The sequence below is a fragment of the Haliotis rubra genome, unplaced genomic scaffold, assembly GCF_003918875.1.
Source record: "Haliotis rubra isolate DU_JTF1 unplaced genomic scaffold, ASM391887v1 Scf1807, whole genome shotgun sequence".
Taxonomy (NCBI): domain Eukaryota; kingdom Metazoa; phylum Mollusca; class Gastropoda; order Lepetellida; family Haliotidae; genus Haliotis; species Haliotis rubra.
The window spans coordinates 70,426-93,312 of record NW_025765789.1 but is presented as its reverse complement, the minus strand read 5'-3'; the positions used below and the strand labels follow the sequence as shown (position 1 = coordinate 93,312).

Here is a 22,887-nt window from a genome sequence, read left to right as displayed (position 1 = left end):
AACATGTTTCATAAGATGTTTTCGCAATGCTTGACAGCCAAACCGTGAGTGCCTGGTGAGGTCACACTAATCCATATCCCGGCTGTATGATAGGTCAACCTTGACTAAGTGAACCGGTGGTTGATAGCATGAACAAGACGCGTGAAGATCTAGAAGGCTAGAATTGATCTTCAGCAACCCATGCTTGTCTACACCCATGAGGAACGGGCTAGAATTGATCTTCAGCAACCCATGCTTGTTACACCCGTGAAGATCCGGGTTAGAATTGGCTTTTCAGCAACCCATGCTTGTCATAAGAGGCGACTTACCAGCTAAGGGTGGCTGGCTTTATTCACACATGTCATCGTATCCCAAACGTGTAGAGCAATGTTCATGATGCCAATCACTGGATTGTCTGGTCCAGACTATTTACAGACGGCCGGAATATAGCAGGAGAAGTCTGAGCGTCGTTAAACAACAAACCATCAAGCGATCACTGAAAATCCGCTCAGTACAAACATGCATTAACCAGTGCCCTTAGAAGCACTACTCAAAGATAGCTTTAAAGCGGTCGTAGTGGTCAGACAGCTTTGTGCAGATGGGCCCTGATCCCCCGCTTACACGATCGTTTCTTACGACACTTGGCGCATTGGGTTAATTATTCCCAGGGGTGGGTGTATCTGGAAACAATTATTCGCAACAAATGGGTAATTCAGCCCAACATATGTTTCCTAAAACGCTTTGAAAGCTTCACTGAGCTTTGTGCGTTGTAATTCTGACAAACACTTTTCAAGCAATATCAGTATGTCTCGGAACACTTCAGCAGTTGTTGACAACAAAGGCTGGAACTGTTGGCTCAACAAAAGGAACGTTGACTATAAAAAAGGGAAATATATGACCTCCAGATAATGTCCAGGCTCGATTCAGTCGACTCTGTTGCTACAGTTTGGTACACAACCAGTGTTACTGTACGTGTAGGACTTCAGAAGATCAGAGTACAAGATTAGCTGTGTGGAAAATACTTTCAAAAGTGCAATGACCAAATTAGGAAAGTCTGCACATATTAAAATGAGTGTTTATAACCCAAATACATACTTGGTTGGAATAGCATTAATATCCATCATGCTCTGTTCACCTGCCCGTTCATACAAGGCTAAATGTATATATCAAGGTTGAGATAAAATTGAAAAAAGCGCCCAGTGAGAACGAGGACATATGGTGTTATCTCCTGAAAGTCTTCTCTGGAGCGCAGTATATTTGCCTGGTCTAGAGAGGTAAGGTCCAACTTTTCAACCTGGTTAACAAATGGTACCCTAACTGCTGTGTAGCGTTTTACTTAAATCTCTAAGTCAAGATTACTTTTATCGTCTACTACATGATTCACATACCCTCTGATTCTGGTTGTATCAAAACAAGGCACTATCGGGATTTCATGGGGTATATACATGTACATATGTAATTGTCATCATACATGGGGTTTTAGGTGAAAGGGTGTTAGTGTTGGGCATCTCAGCCCTGGTTTTGTACGTGATACATATCTGCAGTATTGACAAAGAAACAAAGAAAACTATACTGAGTCAAAAAGATAAACTTCACATTCTTTCTTCAGGGCACAATAAAAAGAACAAGAGATGGTTAGATGGTTAAATTGTTATTATTTCATTGCTGAGATCTGTGTGATGTACTCGATACACTGACAGTGCCATAATCAGTTCCATTAGGCTACACCGCCGTTCCAAAACATGGGTATACAGAATGTAATGTCACAAGAATAAAATGCGAAATTTCTCAGTTCAATATCGTGTATGGCCGCCCCGCGCATTCACCACTGCCAAACACCGTCTCCTCATCGACTGCCTGATGCTTGTGAACACGTGGTTGGGGATTCTGCGCCATTGCTCTTGCAAGGCAGCGCCAAGTTCCTGCAAATTCTGAGGTTGGTTCCTAAGACCACGAAGCCTTCTCCCAAGTGCATCCCAAACGTGCTCTATTGATTAAGGTCAGGGGACCTCGATGGCCAGTCCATGACGTTGATTACAGCGTTTTGAAGGAAATTTCGTGTCAACATCGCGGTATGCGGCCGAGCATTATCATGCTGGAACTGTAGACCTGGGCCATGAGCCGCCATGAAAGGAACGAGTTCAGGGTGAGCACCTGGTCGCGGTAAGCAGCAGCTGTGAGGTTTCCACGGATGACCAGAAGTCGGGAACGGTTGTTCCACAGAAAGCACCCCACACCATGCAACTTCCGCCCCGAATCTGTCGACTTCCTGCACACAACATTGGGCATACCGTTCACGACGTCGTCTCCAGACTCTATGCCTGCCGTCCGCAGGGTAAACCTGGATTCTTCGCTAAAGACGACTCGATTCCAGTCTCTCTGGGTCCATCGGAGGTGACGTTGGGCCCACAGCAGACGTTGACGTTGATGAAACGGCGTCAATATTGGCCCACCATATGGACGTCGAGAATGGAGATTGGCAGCCCGCAACCGATTTCGAATGGTCTGTGAGGACAGTCGACCTCTAAACATCTCAGCCCTGGTTCGTGTAGCCGGCTGAAATCTGTCACGTAGGTGACGTAGGACGATTTGAAGGTCTTCTGCTCGTGACGTCACACGTGGACGACCCGACCTTGGGCGATCAGAAGTGGTGCCAGTTTGTTGTAGACGACCTCGCAAGTCATACACAGTACGACGGCTGCATCCCATTGTTCTTGCGACGTCAATAACTGATCTTCCTGGTTGCAACATGCCAACGGCACGTTCACGTTGCACATTTGACAATCGTGGCATTTCAAGTACCGTTAGAACTGCGGTTTTAAAGTGTTTTTTCAATTCTTGAGGCCAATGCAAACACGTACATATGAAGAAAACTTCGATGCGAAGATCACGTGATCGACTGCACGTGCAAAACCTGATTTGGCACCAACATCATTTGCACGACGAATGGATGGGTTTGAGTGGGTTTTGCTAACGTTTTTCGAGAGTCGAAAGATAGGGATCCCATTTGGGATACATAGATGTATCATCAGAAAAAAATTATTCATTATTTTTCAAATTACATTTTGTGAAGTTCCTTTTTTGACACAGTAATAGTATTAATTGTGCAGTCGTGTTATTTTTCATGACGAGTATATCTGGTGAGCTTGGGTTGATTACCGTGATTCCAGGTCGTGTTTAGACAGTTGTTTCTTGTGATCCCATTAAGATTTCAACTAGTCTCAGTCCTTGAAGGCATTTTGTGGGGACAACCATTTTTTACGTACTTCAAAAAGGTTTTTGCGCATAAGACTGTCGAGAGACTGTTTTCATAAAAGAAAATACATTTGTAAATGATGTTCTTCCTAAATAATATGTTTGGGCTCGTATTTTTAATTTTGAAAATGTCTGGTTTTGCACATGTTCAAAAAGGTCTGGTGTCAATACACAATCCCAGCCCTCCAACCCCCAGAATGTTATAATCCCAACCCTCCGACCCCCAGAATGTTATAATCCCAGCCATCCAACCCCCAGAATGTTAATTGGAAGTTATAAGTTATAATACATGAACACAAACTTTTGAAAACGTTCCCCGAGGTTAACAAAAGATAGATGTTTAGGTTTCCTCCTACATGGTCGGGGAAAACTGACAGAATACATACAGCATTAAGACTGGTGATTTTGAATTAAGATTTACATAGAAGAGGTTAAAACGATGTGGCTGCCTTTGTGAAGATCCATATCAATGTTTCAGTCAACTGAATATCAGCTGAAACTAACTGATGCCCTCACAGATGTTGATCTTGATTCTTGTGATGTAATTATTGACATTATTTCAACTGACAATTCCCACATATAAAGTTATACAAATTTTAAAGATGTTTTAAGCAGCGTTAATGTAATTGTCTTTCTTATGTAGAATGTATATAAGATGTATACACTGTAGACAAACAAACACAGAAATCTATGGGAGAGCCGAGATCTAAGTTGTGATAACTTGTGCCAAATTCCTTTAATGAGAAACAATCAACACATTTGAACTAAGGTCAGTTGGAAGTTGTTGGATTATGCTGAAACGGTTATGGATGGTGACACTCCTTGCCGTCTGTATCAATACAACGAAAACGCTCGTAATATCAATAAAACCTAATAGTATTACCGTTTGTTTTGTCAAATCGATAGTTCTTCATGATGCTCCGTGTTTCTTGTCACTAAAACAGCACCACTTCACGAACATCGAACGGAATTCTTATTAATCAACAGCAACAAAAACTTATATACCTTGAAACATACACACAATCAGATTAATTGCGCTCTCTGTTTTTTGGGGCATTATTTATCAGATGTTTTTTATCGGACCACATTGTTTTTCAGCATGTTGATTTTCGTGTTGAGAAATGCCTGTTACAAATCATTATCATCAATTTTCTAACTGGGACAGAACCTTTACTGCCAAAGTGTCACGGAAACTATAGAGATAACAATAACATGTACAGATATAAGGGATACATCGGATTCGTTTGTTGTAGAGTCGATTATCCTTTGACATTTGTTTTACTTGCTTCACAGGTTTTCTATAGTGAAAACAAAGAGGATCGATAATAACATGTAGAATGTTATCAGACGTTCAGGTGATCGTTAAAACTGTCGGAGAGAGGAGTCAACAAAATCACTAGTTTTGCCATATGAAAGACTATACTAACTTGATTCTACTCAGGTCTACCCATTACCTGAGGTATGGTTCTTACAAAATGTTATGGGCATTGACATTCTGATTATTGGCTCAAGCTCAGAAACTCATCCTCGTTGAGCCAGGATATGTTATCTCCTGATATGACACCAACTACAGGGTTATCCGCCACGGCTGAGCCAGGATATGTTATCTCCAGATATGATACTAACTTTAGGGTTATCCTCCACGGCTTAGCCAGGGTATGTTATCTCCAGATATGATACTAACTTTAGGGTTATCCCCCACGGCTTAGCCAGGATCTGTTATCTCCTGATGTGACACCAACTACAGGGTTATTCCCCATGGCTTAGCCAGGATCTGTTATCTCCTGATGTGACACCAACTACAGGGTTATCCCCACGGCTTAGCCAGGATCTGTTATCTCCTGATGTGACACCAACTACAGGGTTATTCCCCATGGCTTAGCCAGGATCTGTTATCTCCTGATGTGACACCAACTACAGGGTTATCCGCCACGGCTGAGCTCCGTCTGAGACAGTTGCCGCTAAACATAGCCATCCAGTCAATTTTACTGAAGAAACCGGAAGTAGACCAGATGGAGATGGTGGCGTCACCTCCGATACGACGGGATATATTTATCATAATGATATGGAGATATAGTACACTGGAAATTCCAAGAAGGCCCAATCTAAAATATTCTGTGTATCAGAGGAGGGTTCTAGTACATTCCAGCACTCTCACTAAAAAAGGTACAAGTCTAAATATAGCACATCACTGCCCTTCACGGTGTTACTGTAAACGTTCCTGTAGATCATTATTGTAGAACCTCGCTGTGTCGAACGATGATTTGTCTAATTCCCGGTTGTCTCGAAATCATCTGGGCCCTTATTCTCAAAACATTCGTAGCCCTGCGAATTCTTAACTTTGTTCGTAGCCAATGTGTTAAGAATGGGCTTACGAAGTTCGTAGGACTACGAACGTTTCGAGAATACATAACCTGGTCCCTTGGATATTCGAATCTGGTTTACTGAGTGTGTAGAACTCATTTAGGAGTCCCCAGTATCCAAATTACACAAAATATTCCCTTGATGTCACGAACGGTTTGAAATAAAGATATATCCAAACGAGCATAAATTACAAGCACATCACGATTACATCACTCATAACAAGATTAAAGAACTCACTTTTGATGTTGTCTCGAAGTTCGACACAACATGGTTCGATTGTGGATAACAAATGGCTAGTTTCACTGTGTAGTGTTTGCTACGTCATACACTGACACTTTTAAGCTGAGTATATTAATGAGGGTACCTAAGTATCGTAAATAACATATGAAAGGAAAAAACACATCCGAATCCTATTTATCAAACGAAAACACCCTCATCCCTCATCTCTGTGCCTATATTTGTAGACATCTAATCACTTTCGTTTCTTGACACTAATGTCAAGCTATGCCCAAACCGCATGTGTATGATATTGGGTCATAATGTCCAGTGAAATAATGTATTGCTATGCCCTTGAAGACCTGTTGTCTCACTTTCACAAGGGTACAACGCGCGAATCCCATTCTTTGTGTGATATTGATGGATCAATATTTTATTTGATGCGCAAATTAATATTCAATCAAACTTCCTTTCTTTCAGACTGAACGGTCCAGAATGCTGGCCATCTTCTTATTGGGGGCCATTATTGGGTCCTCCATGTCCTCAACCGTTCCTGTTACTATAGGTAACCATTGGAGCGGAGGTTTCCAGGGAGATTTTTGCATGCCTTTTACTGTTGACGTCACTTCCTGGAAAGCACACCTAAAGTTCGACCAGCCACTCAAATCCTTGGAGGTAAGGTCTTTCAGTGAGTGAGTGAGTCAGTGAGGTTTAACGCCTTGTTGAACAGGCTACTGGGGTAAGGATCTTACGTTTGAAAAACAATCAAATGTCTACAGCAACAAAACATATCAAGGCTCACAGTATTCATTTCAATTTTTAAAGTATCTGGATTTTTTCGCCTGTAATAGAAAGAAATATTGCCACCGTACAAAACCATAGTGAGCCCATTCTCAAAATATCTCAGTCAACGTACAGACCATTCAAAATCCAACTTGTTTCCTGTGACAATACGTTGTCTCGCCAAAGGGTATTAATTCATTGTATTCATGACCTTGGGTGGTCTGCCCGCAGATCTATCTGGCGGATATTGAGTCCCAGACCCCTGATGGCCAGGAGTACGTGCTGGTCAACAAGCCCTTCAATGGGGACGAACACGCCGGCGACAAGCTCTGCGTGACCTTCCTTGGACACGGCACAGGTGACATCACGCCTAGTGCCACGCTCACCATCGAAAACATGCCCGATGCCACCACGCCGATACCGACCAGCCCACCTACGACCACGCCCACCACACCATCTACCACGGTCACATTCCCTCCAGGATACAGTGAGTACCGCGTACATTGTAACCGCCATCAGTATCAGTACCCAATCTCATTAGGATCGGACTACTTTGACGACATAACAACCCTTATAAGGAGTTTAACCCTCAGTCCATGTGAATGATGTCTGTATCCTTCAGTCACTCATGTTCGAGCTTTCTGAATGACTCGGCTTTTTCTTTACCACATCGGAATTTCGATTTCAGCAATGGAACAATACACACATATTTCTTCAGTTGTACGCCCTATTAGGTGCAGATGGCATGGTGCCCACGTGTGTGAAAAGAACTAGCTGCATTATATGTCAACCTTCATAACTATCATTCGGATAAGGGTTATCAAACGGGCCGTTACAGAGGTTATCAGACGGGGTGTTAGAGATTATCAGACGGGGTGTTACAGAGATTATCAGACGATATGAACTACACTGGGAATATAGATTATCAGACGGGCTGTTACAGAGATTATCAGACGGGCTGTTACAGAGGTTATCAGACGGGCTGTTACAGAGGTTATCAGACGGCTGTTACAGAGGTTATCAGACGGGCTGTTGCAGAGATTATCAGAGGGGTTGTTACCAGGTTATCAGAGGGGATGTTACAGAGGTCATCAGACGGGTTGTTACCAGTTTATCAGACGGGTTGTTACAGAGGTTATCAGACGGGCTGTTACCAGGTTATCAGACGGGTTGTAACAGAGGTTATCAGACGGGCTGTTACAGAGGTTATCAGACGGGTTTTTACCAGGTTATCAGACGGGTTGTTACCAGGTTATCACACGGGTTGTTACAGAGGTTATCAGACGGGTTGTTACAGAGGTTATCAGACGGGTTGTTACAGAGGTTATCAGACGGGCTGTTACAGAGGTTATCAGACGGGTTGTTACAGAGGTTATGAGACGGGCTGTTACAGAGGTTATCAGACGAGTTGTTACAGAGGTTATCAGACGGGTTGTTACAGAGGTTATCAGACGGTCTGTTACAGAGGTTATCAGACGGGTTGTTACAGAGGTTATCAGACGGGCTGTTACAGACGTTATCAGAGGGGCTGTTACAGAGGTTGTGAGACGGGCTGTTACAGAGGTTATCAGACGAGTTGTTACAGAGGTTATCAGACGGGTTTTTACCAGGTTATCAGACGGGTTGTTACCAGGTTATCACATGGGTTGTTACAGAGGTTATCACATGGGTCGTTACAGAGGTTTTCAGACGAGTCGTTAGAGAGGTTATCAGACGGGCTGTTACAGAGGTTATCAGACGGGTTGTTACAGAGGTTATGAGACGGGCTGTTACAGAGGTTATCAGACGAGTTGTTACAGAGGTTATCAGACGGGTTGTTACAGAGGTTATCAGACGGTCTGTTACAGAGGTTATCAGACGGGCTGTTACAGAGGTTATTAGACGGGTTGTTACAGGTTATCAGACGGGTTGTTACAGAGGTTATCAGACGGGTCGTTACCAGGTTATCAGACAGGTCGTTACCAGGTTATCGGACGGGTTGTTAAACATGGACCAAACACAATTCGTTTCTAGCGCGATAAGCAATGAATATCCTGAAACACCCAAAATCGGCCTCCTTTCATCAACCCTAACCATGCTTTTGTCACGGAAGGAGATCTGGTCAAAGTGTTTTCACATATGTCAAGTAACTTTCACAACCATTTCAGATACCTTGCCGAACACTTGACATTTTCTAAAAGAAGGCTCATATCACAATTCGGCATATATTTACACATATTGATTCTCTTTTAATGCAGATCCGTTCTGTGAGAGAGCCTAGTGGTTAAAGCGTTCGCTCATTCCCCACATGGGTACAATGTGTGAAGCCCATTTCTGTTGTCCCACTACGTGATATTGCTGGAATATTGCTAAAAGTGGTGTAAAACAATACTCCCTCACTCACTCACTCACTCATTCCGTTCACAAAGACGCTTTATATCTCCAAATACATATTGCAAATAACTTGCATGTAGTGAGTGTCAGCTGGGTTTAGCGCCGCCATGGGGAGTATTTCGGTTACTTCAATGCTTTGATGTTGGAGGAAAGCGGATGCAGATGTATCACTGAGGTGAACCCATGAGGATTGTGCTCACAAACCTAGAAGCATATTCAGTTCCAGCCTTGGATTCAGGATGTGGAACTGCATCAGTCTGAAACCCTTGCCATATTGTCACTCAGAACATTTCGTGTGTTTTCGTTGCAGCGGGTACACGAACTCCACCCACGACCGAGGGTACCACACAAACAACACAGGAAGGCTTTAACATAGGTAGGTCTTCCGTTATCTCTTTAAGGCATCAGTGACACGAATGATCCCTGCCGTAATATGGTGTTTGGACTTGTTCCGTGTCAGGTGACTTACCGTGCATGTGATTGTGACCAAGCAGGATACGCATACCTTTTCACGAAACACCTATTGTCGTAACTGTTTCATAATGATTTATAAACTCGTCGGAATCACACTCTTGATATTTAGAAGTAGTTCCTTTGTTTGTTACTACAGAAATGCAAGAATACATTGCCAACACTGATCTCACAGGCGTGTTATGTGAGTTCCCTACATGTATATCCTATACACGTCATACATCGAACTGCATGGAACTATTTAGGCACACGATTTTCAAGGCCATCAGTGAGCCTTGAGTCACAAGCCGACAGCCCCTTGTGTTGGGCACTATATATACTGACAGTCCCTTGTGTTGGGCACTATATATACTGACATTCCCTTGTGTTGGGCACTATATATACTGACAATCCCTGGTGTTAGTCACAACATACATTGAAAGACTATGTTTGAACTTGGAACCTGATAGAGAACTCGAGTAGAGAACTTGAGGTAAACTGTACTTTCACATCTGTCAATAACACTGAAAGTTTATAAATACATCTATGGACCTAATAGACTGTTACTAAATTCAAGACGTTTAAACCGTCATGTCATTGACAATCACACTTAGTCTTTGTAAGTACTTGAATACATTCGTATAGCAGGTGCTCGAAATTACCCTAATGGATTGATGGGAGTCTCGAAGGTATACGAACACTCAAGTTCTGTGTGATGTTTGGATGTTTTGTCTGAGAGTAACAGCCTCCACCGAATACAGAAATAATGTATCCTCCTCACCTGCTCCATCACTACACATTTGTATTCATGCTGAGTTCTTATAAAATCTATAACGTTCAGTTAATAAGGGAATGCTTCGTGGAGAGCTATGGCCGCATCACTAACCACATGTGTAACATCCTTACTTTAACGTTTGAAACTTAAGATTGAAGTGGAATTTCAACGGCAGATGACAACCGAATCTATGCAAGCAGTTGCTTTTAAAATTTGTTTTCGATTGATCTGTTTTTCTGCGTATGCCAAACAAATGTTAATAGAAAATCTTTGCAACAAATATCAAGCGTGACATTCAGTGGGAAATGGACATACAAACCACTCGCAGACCCTTTCACGAGTGAAGCACAGGTAATGAAAGGGTTTTCTTCGGTACGACTATTCAATATGGCTTTCACTTTTTCTAGGGTAGTTTCTTTCGGTAAACAGAATCTCAGATATATTTTTAGGTTTGTCAGCACCATACCTTTGCTGACAGTTCAGCCACGTGTTCAACCTGTTATCAATGCATTACTTGGGGCGTGTCCTGGGCATTCAGTATGTGTAAGATAGTGCATGAACCGAACACTGAAAATCCGAGGGACATGAATTGACCACTGACTGGGTGATCACGAACACCGTAAGAAAGCCCTGCAGTATCCGCCATCAACACAGTTACTATTTATCGTCTAACGGCTAACATAACTTAATCTAGAAGTACTGTTGCTATGCGGTATGTAACACTAGTCAATCAGGTAATCAAAATATAGTCCTGAACTCGATAATGTGTCTACTGATTTTGTTGAAACTAATAAAAGCGATAAGGTAACTTTGAACTATGTATAAGACCAGATATGTTAATGGCAAGAATCTCAGGAGCAACGCTGACGATGGCGTAGCGTAGCATTCACTGTCACAGGCCAAGGCGCGAGATTCTGCTGTCGAAGCACCGTCCACTCTGTATACAGACACATTGATGGTGCCCTGGGGGGTACGGGCATAAACATGTGTTCACTGTTTTATGATCATGTGGTGGTTCTGTTTATTACATAATGGATACTGTTACCTATACGCCAAATAAATAGAACATGATACCTACAATTGACTTCGGAAATGCGGACAAACATTTAGCAAGATCCATTCATCGGTCCCCCGCTCACTGACTCTATTGTTCCCAGGTGAGTATATAGAAGTTTCCAGTTTATGAGTGTATCTAAACCCTTGTTTAGATGAACATCCTTCAGTTCATTTGGCACTATATAAGAACGAGCTGTTTTATTCCTTTTATTACCGCCTTCACCATGCTCGTATTGTTTTCTGACCGACTCACCCACTCACCCACTCATCCACTCAACCGCACAACCGCTCAACCACCCTCTCACTCACTCACTCACTCGCTTTGTTTCAGTGACTGCCCCGGCCGGGGGAGAGTCCATCAATGCCGTCCTGAAGGTAGCCAATGACTGGGGGAACAGGTTCGAGGCCGAGTTCGACTTCCCCCTCACCCAGGACGTAGAGGGGTGGGAGGCCGTCGTCAGGTTCAACATACCCGTCACCAAGCTGGATGTAAGCTTCCCCCTTAGTTACCACCCATATATCTGCACAAATAGACTCTGGCCAGCCTGGACACTCTATTGTCACATATGTTCTGTCTTCATGAACTGATCAAAACTCGTGAAGATCCGGGATGGAACTGATCTTCAGTAACCCATGCTTCTCGTAAGAGGCGACAAATCCCAATTGCGTATATCCATTCTCATGCTGTTGATCACTGGATTGTCTGGTCCAGACTCGATTATTTACAGACCGCACCATATAGCTGAGGTATATAGGAATATTGCTGAGTGTGGCGTAAAACTAAACTGACTCACTCACTCATGAACTGATCCTTATATGGATGTGTCGAATATATCGCAATCGTAATATGCAAAATATACTGAGAGAAACAACTAAGGGAGCACACAAAGTCTTCCGTTGTTCTCCTCCAGGTTTCTTTGCAATATTTCTATTGCATCGTGAGTGAAATTGGATGAATATGGTTTTTCCTTATTTGTCTCCCTCAGTATATTTTCAGATCAGCTGAAATATCTCATTTGTGGCCGAATCCATCGGCACCTTCAATGATCTTGTCAAAATTATAACAAACAAGTAGTATGTTAAGAGTACGTATTTGCATAATGATATTGAACAGTTATGTTAAAGATAATATCAAGCATTAGTTTTACTTCCCATCTTCATGCTTACTGTATATTTGTCGACATATTGATATATTTCAATGAAAACTGTCCCATGTTTCGTCTGTGGGTCTCTGCTCCAGCTCCAACATGCTCGAGTCTTCAAGCAGTCAGCTGACGGGAAGACGTGGGTGCTCATTAACATGATGGACAGCGAGTTCTACGACAAAGGGACAACCTTGAAACTCCGCTTCTTCGGAAACCACCAGGGCTCCGACAAGGTGACGGGCACTGCCACATTCTTTAACATGGGGGTAGACAAGAACGGCGTGGCCAAGAGAAGAAACAGTGAGTACAGGCCGTTACGCCCTGTTACCTCGAACTCCATGAACTTGATACAAATCGACTGATTATCCAATACCAATCACTTCGTGGGTGAGATAACATAATATTTCCCGGGAGATACAGCTTCCTTCATCAACTATTGGTCCATTTAAAGTACAGCGTTTTGGTCAATTGTTTCGCAATGGATGTGACTCCATAATTTTATGATTGTCTCAAACGTCGAATTGATCACCAAAATAAGGAATTATTTTTGTGCTAAATATTTGAGCCGGATGTGATTGTAGTAAATAACATTTCACTCTGTCACGCCTTTGATATCAGGTATAGCCATTGTGACTTTGCATTTAATGTGTTTTATGATTTCGGAAATGTGTCCAAAACAGTACTACAGAATTTGGAACATATTTTGGATGTTCACGAAACTCTTTGTGTGTTAACCTATACAATCGTCGTATATGTTTCAACACCATGTACACTAATGTTGACAAATTCATACCCTACAAGCACGGGTAACTCGTGGGCCCCCTTGTCGTCATTTGTCCCGAGACAGTACGCCACGTGTGTGCAACCTCTCGTCATGCGTACTGAACCAGGACGCCACGTGTGTGCAACCTCTCGTCATGCGTACTGAACCAGTACGCCACGTGTGTGCAACCTCTCGTCATATGTACCGCACTGAACCAGTACGCCACGTGTGTGCAACTTCTCGTCATGCGTACTGAACCAGTACGCCACGTGTGTGCAACCTCTCGTCATGCGTACTGAACCAGGTCGGCACGTGTGTGCAACCTCTGGTCATGCACACTGAACCAGTAGGCCACGTGTGTGCAACCTCTGGTCATGTGCACTGAACCAGTACGCCACTTGTGTGCAACCTCTGGTCATATGTACCGAGACAGTACGCGCGTATGAGCAGCTTGTGTACGTACACATGAAATGGCTAAATCAATCCATTTGTTGCTGGCTTTGATCAGTCGATGATCATTATCGACCACCAATTCCATTTCTTGGTGTAATTAGTGCAGAATTGTAAAGACATCAGTGTTTGTACAAGGAAGCCAGTAAGTGTTGTAGCAAACCAGTGTTTGATAAAAATGATGTTTGCACGAGTCGAACCGCGTTGGATGGAGACATTCAGGGACGCCTTCCTTTATATTCATAAGGCCATCACGGCATTTTGTGGCAAACCGTTGCAAAATGTTGCACGGGTTAAAAGTTATACGGTCGAGTGCGATAAATGACTAAATGATTCATGATGTAATATAACGGAGGAATCAGGTTGTTCTGTAATAAAAAGTAGTTCCTCTAGTGTCAACATGACATTAAGAATCACTTGGGACTGTGCAATTGATGTTGCCAAGTTACGTTTGAATTTTTTACTACACGTATGCATCTTACACAGTCACTTATTTTGAACAACAGGGACAATTAACAGTAATTGGTCACCAGCATTACCATGACCATTACAGTGACCGTGTTATACAGCGTTCTGGTGATCTAGCGTCCGAGCCAAATGTAATTGTACAAAGACATTGTAATATGATACTGTGCACCAAGGAGATACTGCACTGTCACCTTTACGTTAATGCAGCGGACGGCACCAAGTACAACTATGACGATGTCCTGTACAAGTCCATCCTGTTCTACGAGGCTCAGAGATCCGGGAAACTCCCGGCGTCCAACAGGATTCCCTGAAGGGGGGACTCCGCCCTGGGGGACAAGGGGGCTAACGGGGAGGACCTCACTGGAGGATGGTATGACGGTAAGTGAGCCGCTTAAAGAGTATAGTCACATGACTTATCCCACTTTATAGGGTTCCATGAGGACACAACTGTCTTATGGTTGTGTTTACGGCCTCGAGCAAACGTTCAATATCGGACATTAACATCATAATAATAATAATAATAATAATAATCAGAGTCGGTCTTTTGTGGAGAAGCTTTCTGAGAAGCCATTGCATCGTGTGTACATGCAGTGTGTGGAACAGAACAGCAATCCCACCAACTCCTTCGCCTGGATGAAGTCGGCTGGTCTTAAATGTGAAACTGAGGGCTTTCTTTTTGCTGCTCAGGACCAGTCACTTCCCACTCGCAATCGCCTAAATGTGATTCTTAACGAAAATATCAATATGAAATGTCGACTTTGCAATGAATTCAAGGAGACTGTCCAACACCTTGTCTGTGGATGCCCTTCCTTGGCACAAACAGCATATCTTAAACGACATGATGGCATGGCTCGTTGCTTTTACTACCGTCTCCGACATGCCTGTGGCTTTGACTCCGAGGTCCATCCATGGTACGACCCTGAACATGTCCAGGGCGTCATGGAAAATGATGCTTTCAAACTTCTCTGGAATAGGCCCATATACAGCCTCAGAAGAATTCCAGCTAACAAACCTGATCTTGTCCTTTTTGATAAAGCCAATGAATTTATTTATATCATTGAATTTTCTGTCCCTTTTTGACACCAATGTGATTGGCAAGATTAAGGAAAAGCATGATAAATATGCGGACCTCGCCTTTGAAATGTCTCGCTTGCATCCCAAAGTACACACTGTCGTCAGGCTCCCCATTGTTCTCGGTGCCCTTGGTTTGGTACCTCCCTGATCTCTTGGCGCAGATCAGGAGGTGCCCGAGTTCTCCACCGGAGGTACAGCCTTTCTGACATTCTGGGTAATGCAGAAGGCTGCAGTGTTGGGGAGCCTTCATATTCTCCGGAAAGTTCTTGGTGGGTTCGACTAGGCAGCGTTTCCTGGGAGAAGTCCCATTCGCTGTCTGGGCTGAGTGTAGAGGGGGCAAGGGCCCTGAGCTGATGATGAGCCTAACCAGCATGACTGTGCCAGGATCACCCGAACCCTCTCTGCTGCATACTATCTTAAATCTGTAAAACATAATAATAATAATATTGCCTATTTATAGTGCGCACAAATCCACGCTCGTAAGCATGCTCATGGCGCTAAACCATAACCATAAGCCAGTAAGCAGCGGAACATAATGTTAGTATAAACCAACTTCAGTCGACCCTCAGCCCGGTGTAATTTATGTTGTTGTTCTGCTGGACAAAATATGTTTTGGATAAGCGATTTAGCTAAAGGCTGCCTTTGCGCGTTTGTCCATGAGTTGTCTCCCTTTAAATAGCGCCTGTTATTGACAGCCGGCGACCACGTCAAGTTCAACTTCCCCATGGCCTTCAGCACCACCATCCTCACCTGGAGTCTCATCCACTGGAGAGATGCATACGAGGCGTCCGGTCAGCTGGACTACATGTACGACTGTATCAAGTGGGCCCTGGACTACCTCCTAAAGTGTCACACGGGGAAGGAGGAGTTGTATGTGCAGGTGGGAGGACTGGTCTGCTTTTGTTTTAAGGAGGTGGTAGGAAAGGCCAGTGTCATTAGGCCAGGATAGATGTGCCCGGTGATGGAATATTCTTTGAACGTTTGATTGCCGATGGCCCAGGCACGATTGCCTTGAAGGGTACAATGCTACACATAGTGTGTATACACTGCTGAAAACCCACAACTGTTCTTATACAATGACATTAAACGTGGTTTTAATGCATAATGACGGAAAGCGAACAAATAGTATGAACATATAGTAGTTCAGATACAGTATGTATCCAATTGAAAGATTTTTCGACGTTGTCTCTGGACGATTGCAAGCAATGAACTACGTAGTTTAGTCCGATACGTCGTACGACAATCAATAAACTAGTAATACTACGCAGCCCGAGTGACAAACCTATGACGATATTGAATATGTCAAAGAAGATGTAATACATGTGGGATATCTGGTCCTGGGTTTGTTAGGTATTCCCTCAATTGCTGATGAGATTTACAGCAAATCGCTGTCAATATTCCGCCCTAATGCTGTAATCTTCAGGTTGGCGACGGCAACACAGACCACAACTTCTGGGGAAGGCCTGAAGATATGACCATGGCAAGACCGTCCTACAAGATCGACGCCAGCAATCCCGGAAGTGATGTAGCTGGGGAAACCTGCCACGCAATGGCTGCTGGATCGATCGCCTTCAAGACGAGAGGTCAGTTTATTGAATGACACCATGTGGCATTCCCAGCTGATGTCCAGACTAGACGACTGTTTGGAGTAATAAATCCAATTTCACTTCTGTATGAGACAACACAGACAACATCTAACACCAGTTGTTTCGTCCATGCCTTTTACAAATGTATTAGGAGGGTATGGCCTGAAATCATCCCACTCTTTCCACAGACCCCGCCTACTCCCAGAAGCTGCTGAGTCACGCCACAGATCTGTACAACTTCGCCATGAAACACAAGGGGAAGTACAGTTCAAGCGTCGGAGCTGCCTCTAGTTTCTACCCGTGAGTATATCTTGAATACAAGGTGGGATAAGGAGGTTCGTGACCAGTGGCCTATGGCGACAAACACTTCAGTGTTAAATCTAGTTATTTTTTACTGGGGCCGATAGAAGACCCGGTTTTGATTCCCCACATTGGTACGATCTGTTCCCCGCTGGAAATTGCTGGAATATTACTAAAATCGGCGTAAAAACAAACTCACTCACTCACCAGTTTGGACTAAGCAGTAGGGTAGGATCTGATACTGAATTGTATCAGTAAGCCGCACATTTAAGATGATTGCTTTAAAACATTCAATGACTCAAAGTTGCATTAAAGTAAATGTTTTTACAAGGCTGAGCAATTGAGGTAATTGTGACATACTTAAGCCCAGACCCATCTTTACACTGTAAAGGATATGTTTTCCTCCAGTGAAGTATTTCTTGCCTCATTATTATGTGGACCTGTGATGTTATGATTATATGTCAGATCTACCAACACCACAGACGAGCATGCCTGGGCCGGCCTGTGGATGTACATGGCCACCAACAACAGCAAGTACCTCACTGACGCCAAAGAGTTCTACCAGAATGGGGCATGCTGGGGGATGTCTTGGGATGACAAACAGGCAGCCAATCAGGTGCGACTCCAAGCAATTCATATGTTCTTTAGATTCCATATCTTCTAATGAAACAGACTCAAGTTGGTACAGAGACTGACAGGGTGATGTTTAGGATACCGCTTTATCAGTATAGTACAGATTCTAGTACGCCTCTTGGGTTGGGTCCCAACCGGGATTTGAACTCATACTCTCAGAAGAAGGCACCTAAACACCAGCACACAAGCTGATCTTACCCTCTCAGCCACAGTGGCTTCCACCAAAATGGATGGCTGGAGACAATATGAGAACGTCTGGTACTAAGTAAAGTAGGAAATTGCATTGGACATTTTGGTAGGTGATGCATTAAACATTTCTATAATAAAAGTGGGGCGATAGAAAAGTTCTGTTCAGTGTAAAAGCTTGTATGACAGGGTTTCCAGTTTCCAGTCATTCTAATCTTCAAAGCCAGATAGTAATCGCGAAACAGATTCCCGAGTACGTAAGATGTAAAAAGTAATAGAAATCATAAGATAACTCTAAACATATGTGATGACACCGGTTTGACCTTCCCTATCCGCCATTTACAGATTTTTCATTAAAAGCAAGCGTGCCAGTAAGCAAGGTGTGCAAAGAACAGGACGTGTCATGTTGGGTAAATTCCTGTTTTAAGATGCACTTCCCGGTCATCGGGTGTTTTCAGTTGCTGTTCTACAAGTTTCTGGGAGACGACAAATACAAGCAGGACATTGAGGATACCTTCCAGCACTACTGGTTCCCTGGACAGGTCATCAAGTACACACCCATGGGCTTGGCATGGCGTCTTCAGTGGGGATCACTCAGATACGTCTGTAAGTCAAGTAGATTAGTCGAGGCATTTCCCACTTACCGTAGTTAAGACCCTTTGGTGAGACCGTAGTCCACTGCACAGAGTCGTCTTGTCGTGCCTTAGTTTGGGACAGGTGTGAACTGAACTAAATGTCCTAGACACATGACTGTTGTCACTTGTATAACAAGGTGAATGATGATCGTGTGAATGATTAGATGGCTTGGTTGAGGTTCTGAAGACTTGTTAGGGAGGAGAACCATGACTGTCAGAGCGTACGTGGCGTATGACGTCTACCATTACTGGTTCATTTGAGAACCGTCAGAAAACTGTAAAACTGACATCTTGAACTAAACAATTGTGCAGTTCCCACTTAGTACAGTGCTGGGTCGAGCCCTGGACATTATCTTTAGCAGTGCTAGTTACAAAAGTACACTTTCTGGAGCGCGGCTGTGTGAGTTCGGTTCCAGAATGCTTCTTATAACTTTCCCAGTTATCGAGCCTCGAGTCCAACAACTACCATTCCATGTCAACTGTCCTTAGACATTCAGGTCCTGGAAACGATGTCCCAGGATACCTCAAACCTGTGGGACCTTTGCTTGTCGTACGAGGCAACTAAATCAATTTGTTTGTCAGGCTTAGTGACTTGGTTGATGCATGTCATACCCATGATGTCAAACAGTGGACCGTATGACCCAGACGTGGAAGGATGGCAGGCCGAAATGAAGCAGCGACAGGAAGGACCAGAGCTTTATGAATTTAGTATGTGATATTTCGGTTTCATATAGGGAACGGATATGTTATCTACTGAATGGTGTATGTCAGAGAGATGACAAACCGTATCATTGCACATAAATCTTTGCAATATCTTTACAGCCAATATGGTCCTGATCGCGTTGATGGCAGCCGACGAAGGTCTTTATCCCGATGAGTACCGGAAGTGGGCTGTTTCTCAGATCCATTACGCTCTCGGTGACACCGGCTTCAGCTACCTCATCGGATTTGGAAACACTGACTTTCCACACAGTCCCCATCACAGATCCAGGTAGGTGGTAGTTTCCCTACGGGGAAAGGAATGTCTTGGTCAGATTGTTAAAATCATTTATTCTGTCTTGGATGGAACTGTGGTAACATATGTCTCAAAGAACACGAGTATATTTAACAAAGTAGAAATAACAATTGATATAATGGTTACAAATATATATTCTCAGCCAGTGAACCATTGATACCTAGTTAGTTTAATTTCAAGTTATAATTTGTGAGTCGCAGAGCCATCACCTGCGTTTAACTTCCACAGTTTTTTAACTGTAAAGGCAATACTCAACAAAGTATACATGGAACACGTTCTAACCCCTACAACAGCCATAACATTTTCATTCCTTTGCACTTCCGCCGTGCATCTTCATCTTTGAAACTGCAAGACTGAGTATATAAGTAGGTCTTTGACATGTTTCTTAGTTTGATGACATTCTACGACGAAATCTACAAAATTTGGTAGTCGTCGCTATGTTGGTAGATAATGTTGCAAACCTGACAGCAACTCTCTTCACATACCTCGCCTGATTTGTGTACGTATACTTTTAGTGCTGTATAGTTTAAACTCTTTTTTTAAAAAGTCATATCAATAAAGTGTAGGCTTGAGAGGCCTTTGTATATTGTTATAAAGACTCTCCTGCTTGGTTTAAACAACACACATCATTGTAACTAAGTCCTCTCCACACAGCTCCTGTCCATGGGCACCCGCTCCCTGTGGTCCGTTCGTCATGTCCAGCCATAAACCAAATGTCCATACCTTGTTCGGAGCTCTGGTAGGAGGACCCGATAGCGGTGACGACGCTACAAGGACGACCGTTCCAACTACGTCAACAACGAGGGTAGCCTGTGACTACAACGCCGGCTTCCAGGCAGCTATTGCAGGTGCGTGACACAAATACTCGAGGGAAGATTAAGACAGACAAGTACTGTCTTTCACCATAGCATACGAGTCTTCATTAAACCGTAGGCAAAGGAAAAGACAATATTGTTCCATTCCAGACCAGTCACTCTTTTCTCTTTGGCGCGATGTTCTAATCAGTGTACTAAAGCGAGTGACGTAGATTAATAACTCCACATGATTATAGTTTGAAAAGGAAGCGAATTGAGATAGTTACAAAAAGGGAAGAGTAGGTTTTGATTAAATTTGCAAAGTACTTGTTCACATTTTCTAAATATTGTGTGGGATCCACGGTTCAAGTGAACGAATGGTAGCTCAGGTCACTTTTGTTTACACTATTTTAGCGGCACCTTTGTTTGTAGGTACAGGATATAAATGATTATGTAACTTTCCTTTTTATTTAGATTTTGTTCTGCTCTTTTGTTTGTTAGTTGTTTGTGGATGTTTATATGGAGATGGGGTTGTGGAGGGAATTTGTTTCTCTTTAGGTTTGTTTGGGTTGTGGGGGGTTTTTTGGTTCTTTTTCTTGTTTGTTCGGTTTTGTTTTGTTTGTTTGTTTTATTTTAGGGGTATAGATCGTTTTATGTTGTTTATATGTTTTCTATTGTATTTGTTTCTTTTGATTTGGAGTTATTTAGGTGATATTGTTTCTTGTGTTTTTGGTCTAAGCAGCGTGGGTGCGGGGGTGTCTGTTTATTGCACAACCCACACTATGCTGTCCAAATTGAAAACAAATTATACTTTGAGTAGTTTTTTGCAGAATCATTTGGACATGAAAGTGGAACTTCCTCATTAGTTTGTATGCGTTATATCAGGTTTACCGGTCTGGTGTGGCAGGGACTTTTGGTTAAGAATACATAGAATACCTAGTAAATTTCGTAAATATATATATTTGTTTTTAATGTTATTTTTTTGTAATCTTTTGCTTTGTTTCTACATTAAATTTGGGGCCAATTATTTTGTGGGCTAGTAACTTTCAGGCATAGCTAACCCGACTGGTTAGCACAATTTGGAAACTATTACGCACACTGCCTTGGATGCTTATTGTGACTCATGTATACAGAAGTTGATGTTTTAGCATATACACTGTTTCTGAACTGCGCTAATCCCGTCTGCCATATCTTTGCATACCACATATAATCCTATTTGAAAATGCACGTTTGATAAGTTATGAAAAAGTTAAAATATTTGCATGAATATGGGTAAAAAATGAGTGAATGAAAGTATGAAAAATAGAAATATTTAATAAATCAACTGAGAATGAAATGTTTGTTATTTCAGGTCTCAAGTCTCTTGTCGTTAGAAAACTTCACCCAGAACAGACATCCGGTGGCTCAGCTTAGACGTTAGTTCTGAATAAACATGAAACTATAATCATGTGTCGTATTTATTTGTGTTCAAGTATTTATATGTATTTTTTATTATTTTTATATCAATATATATTGATATAGTGTACATTGTTGATGAGTTTGCCTGACATGAATCAGACAAACTCATCAACAATGTACACTAATACTGGAGCACCTCAGGGCTGTGTCATCTCACCTGTGCTTTTCATTCTATATACTAACGTTTGTGTAAGCCGCAACCCTGATTGTCCGACAGTCAAATTTGCTGATGATGCGGCTTTGGTCGGTTTGATCAAAGGGACAGAAGCGTATTACAGAAACGACGTAAAGGATTCTGTACACGGGTGTGACGACAACTACCTGCAATTAAATGTTGCGAAAACAAAGGAACTCATCGTGGATTTTAGAAGCACTATGCTTGTTGAAATCAAGAGTGAATTCCGAAACTGTCGAAATTGTAGCACAGTTCAAATATCTTGGCACTATTATTGACAATAAACTACAGTGGGGTCCAAACACTGATTATATTTTTAAGAAATGCCAGTAAGGAGTGTATTTTATGCGCAAACTGAGATCTTTTAACGTGAGCAAAAAGTGGATGCTGTTGATTTATCGTTGTTTTGTTTTACTTTAACTTTTTCAATCAATGGTATGGTCCTCTTGATATCAAAAGCGAATCTTATCTTAACAAAATCATTTTAATTGCAAGAAAAATCTCCGGGGTGTCTATTTCGGATTTACCCTGTCTTTATAATTCCCGCGTTCTCAAATGCAATTCTGAAGGTAAAATGGCTCCATTTATGTAATTTCCAATTTTGTATCAAAGTTTTTTCCCTGCTATGTTTGACCATTTTTTTTCGTGTTATTTTTAATAAAGTTTCCTTGTTCAAAATTGTAGCATCTGTACATAATGTTCTGAACTATACTTTTAAAATATGTTTCGACATACATGTATCTGTATATATGCAAAACAACTGTTTTGTTCAGAGTGAGTGAGTGAGTTTGGTTTTACGCTGCTTTTAGCAATAATCCAGCAGTATCACGGCGGGGGGAACACCAGAAATAAGTTGTTCAGATTAAGAATCAATATAAAATAGTTGTATTATTTAATTCAGTTGAGAGTCCAGAAATTGCACGTGACATTTACATCATATACATGATATCTTCA

General features: G+C 42.5%; 1 pseudogene; it reads left to right on the top strand.

Annotated features, from left to right (window-relative positions):
- The first annotated feature begins 1,184 nt into the window (after positions 1-1,184).
- LOC124273474 lies at positions 1,185-21,744 on the top strand (annotated as a pseudogene).
- The last annotated feature ends 1,143 nt before the right edge of the window (positions 21,745-22,887 follow it).